Source organism: Herpailurus yagouaroundi, unplaced genomic scaffold, assembly GCF_014898765.1.
Source record: "Herpailurus yagouaroundi ecotype Mexico unplaced genomic scaffold, PumYag 139, whole genome shotgun sequence".
Lineage (NCBI taxonomy): Eukaryota > Metazoa > Chordata > Mammalia > Carnivora > Felidae > Herpailurus > Herpailurus yagouaroundi.
The window spans coordinates 51,327,647-51,331,497 of NW_024412394.1; the positions used below are offsets into that span (position 1 = coordinate 51,327,647).

The window sequence follows — 3,851 nt, forward strand, 5'->3', positions numbered from 1 at the left end:
CAGAGCATGAACGGGGGAGGGGCAGAGAGAGAGGGAGACACAGAATCGGAAACAGGCTCCAGACTCTGAGCCATCAGCCCAGAGCCTGACGCGGGGCTCGAACTCACGGACCGCGAGATCATGACCTGGCTGAAGTCGGACGCTTAACCGACTGCGCCACCCAGGCGCCCCAGGTCATAAGAATATTATTATTATTTACTTTTGGTCATAATGTCATTTGGATAGCCCACCTTCACTTTCACTTTGCCATGCCCCAAACCACTCTTCCCCCTGCGTTCCTCACTTCCGCACACCTCGCTCACCATGTCAGAATCATAGGAGCCACCCCAGAGTCCTGCATCTCACACTCCCACATCCTGCCAACTTGACCATGTAAATACAAAGATTACTTCTGTCAAGCTCCACCCTCATGTTGACTGCCCAAGTGTAGGCTTACCATTTTTCTCACCTTATTTTTTCCAATAGTTCCTTACAGGAATCCTTTGTTGAAGTACCCAGTTGTAATATCAAGACATTCCATGAATTACCATACCCACTTATCATCCATAAAAAAAGTATCTCATTGCTAAAATAATACAAAGGTAAAACAGTTTATGTTATAAATCCTTGAAAGTAATACACATATTAATTCTAAGTTTATTGTGTTCAAGAAAGGTAAAATTTTGATAAAGAATCATGCTTAATAAATTGTTCAAATTTTATTAACTGGAAAATTTCATTCTAGCATAGATAGTGTTACATTTTGGGGTTCCAAAGTATCTTAGGTATATTTTTTTGTGACAAGTGGGCAAAAAACATCAAATCATCTCTTTCAGGAAACTTACATTGTAGTTTCTGGTTTAGCTAAGCAGACCTCCTCTCTTAGGCCTACTATATGGAAATTTCCCATTTATGATTTATGTATTCTCTTTCCAAGTGTACTATAAGAAACCTACCCATTTTCTTTTTTCTCTGCTTAGTTCTTGTCCAATGTGTGTTAGGCACTTAGTAAATGTTTATGAGCTCACGTATTAGAACCAAATGTATATGTGCGTGCATATATATATATATATATATATATACACTTAATGTTTATTTACTTTTGATACAGACAGAACGTCAGTGAGGGAGGGGCAGAGAGAGAGGGAGACACAGAATCTGAATCAGGCTCCAGTCAGCTGTCATCACACAGCCTGACGAGGGGCTCAAACTCACGAACTGTGAGATCGTGACCTTAGCGAAAATCAGATGCTTAACCCACCGAGCCACCCAAGCACCCCTAGAACTAAATGCATACTGTTAAGTAAAGACACTAGTTCCTAATCCTTAGAGAATCAAACATGTTAATTTCGTTGACTTTATCTATGTGAATAGCTGTCACTATGTGATATGACATGGGGTGTGTGTGTGTGTGTGTGTGTGGTGTGCAAAACCAGTATTTTACATTTTTCACATTAATGAGGAAAAATATCATTATGTTAAGGCATATTAGACCAAGGGTTAAAGCAAGAATTCAGTGTTCTGGCACATATTTGTTTATATCATATAAGGACACAGCACTAATATGCTTTGAAGTGATTATTGCTGTGATAAAACACTAAAAAAAAATTATAATCCAATGTGACATGGGAGAGTGAAAATGTAAATGAAAGCAGAACATGCAGATTGTTTTTACGTTGTACCTGCCAGTCAAGCTAAAATTTTATGAAGAACTGAGAAGCAATTTTCACTCATGTACACTGTATCATGTAGGTCATATTCTTTTATGTAAATCCCTTTCACTGGGGTGTTTAAATTTCAATATAAACATAGTTCTAAAAAGTATGGCTTTTATTTCTTTCTCTCTAATTTATTCTGAGTTTTGGAAAGCAAGTGTGTTATCCAGCATGACACCTGTTAGGGGCACTGCTTGAGTAGGTATGAATGCTGGAGCTGGATCTGTTTTGTGTAACTGTGGTATTGCAGGGCACTGTCCTTCCCCATCGTACGTGGTCCCACACACAAGGAACAGGAAGATGAGACTCAGAAGATGTGTATGAATTCACAGGTGAAATTTTGAAAAAGAAGATAGAAGTTTTACTTTATTCCTTGGGAGAGTCTACCCATCCATCAGCGTTAAGGCTGTTTTGTGTCTCATCTTTGCAGAGTTAATTGACAAATTCCACATTTTCACATCCATTTTTTTCCCCAAACACCCAAAGTTTCCTGTTATGAAAATATCTCTTTGTCAGTTCATTATAATTTTGGACACAGTCTTTGTCCATTAGCCTCTTCTCTTTTTAGGGGAATGTGACCTAGAGCATTCCTAGACTCTGCCAGGATACGCCATTGTTGACTTTCAGCCTAGGAAAGAAACAAAACAAAGTAAAGAAAACATCCCAAATACATAGGATTTATCCCTAATTGTTCTTATGGTAGTAGATCATGGCATGTGAATTAACCATGGGAAACTTCAGGTCATTTACTATTTATGAAAGTTCCATTAATATAGCATATATTATTTTCATTATTTGAAATTATGTTAAGATAAATGCATGTAGCACACTCCTAATTAAATCTAGTGACTTATTTTTAGTTCTTAAAATTCATTTATGCCAACATACATACTTTAAAACATTTTGGCATTCGGGACCCAAGCAGGTGGAAGAGTTTGTATTACATTAATCAATATTTCATTTCGTAATTATATTATCCCTAGTTGTAAAAGAAAACAGAAATATAAGACAAGGCAACTGAAAAGAGTTCAAGGGTGCCTGGGTGGCTTAGTCAGTTGAGTGTCTGACTTTGGCTCAGGTCATGTCTCACGGTTCATGAGTTCTAGCCCCACATCAGGCTGTGTGTGCTGACAGCTCAGAGCCTGGAGCCTGCTTCTGATTCTGTGTCTCCCTCTCTCTCTGCCCCTCTCCAGCTCATGCTCTATCTCTGTCTCTGCCTATGTATCTCTCTCTCAAAATCAAATAAACATTAAAAAAAAGAAAAGAGCTTCATGAAGCAGGGGTTTATAGAGGTGAGGTCAGGGTCAAGTGATAGAAAAAAACTGGTGAAGTATCTTATTTCTAGAAACTTCATTCTATATATAAGCATTATTTTATCAAACATAACAACCCAACTAGTACTCTCTCCCCAAATGAGCTTCACTTACAGCCTCTTCATCACAGTTGAAGCCAATTTTATATTTCAAGCTTCTCAATCCCAAAATCATTGAATCATTTTTGATTCTTCTCTTTGTCACACACTGCATCTAATCAATCAGGACAACCTGTTGACTCCATCTTCAAAATGGCCCCAGAATCAGAATGGTTTTTACCACTTCCACTATTCCAATATCAAAGTCCAAGCCTGGATTACTCCAACAGCCTCTTAGTTGGTCTCCCTAATTGTACTCTTTTTTTTTTTTTAAGTTTATTTATTTTGAGAGAGAAAGAAAGAGAGAGAGAGAGAGAGAGAGAGAGAGAGAGAGAGAATCCCAATCAGGCTCTGCACTGTCAGCTCAGAACCCCATGCATTGTTGCATCTTACAAACTGTGAGATCATGATCTGAGCCAAAACAAAGAGTCAGATGCTTAACCGATCTAGCCACCCAAGCACTCTAGTACACTTGTTTTCTAATAGACTGTTTTCAAAACTCTCACTGTAGTCAATTTAAAGGGTGAATCAAATCATGTTGCTTCTCCACTCAGAACTTTGCAATGACTCACTTCACTAAAAGTGAAGAAGAAGTTCTTACTTAGCCTATAGGGCTCCACACAACCTGATCCTGTTTCTTCTTTGATTTCACTGCTTCTTCGTTCTCTTTTCTCTGTGTACTCTGGCCATCCTGGTCTTTTCCTTGAGCAAACAAGCCATATCCTTGTCTTATAGACTTTGTAGCC

General features: G+C 38.4%; 1 long non-coding RNA gene across 1 annotated transcript; it reads right to left on the reverse strand.

Moving 5' to 3' along the window:
• Positions 1-2,042: 2,042 nt before the first annotated feature.
• Positions 2,043-3,456, reverse strand: LOC121029160 (uncharacterized). The gene is made up of 2 exons (XR_005789622.1): positions 3,122-3,456; positions 2,043-2,322 (listed from the first exon to the last, which is right to left on the reverse strand). It is a non-coding gene; the product is annotated as an uncharacterized LOC121029160 (long non-coding RNA).
• Positions 3,457-3,851: the final 395 nt, after the last annotated feature.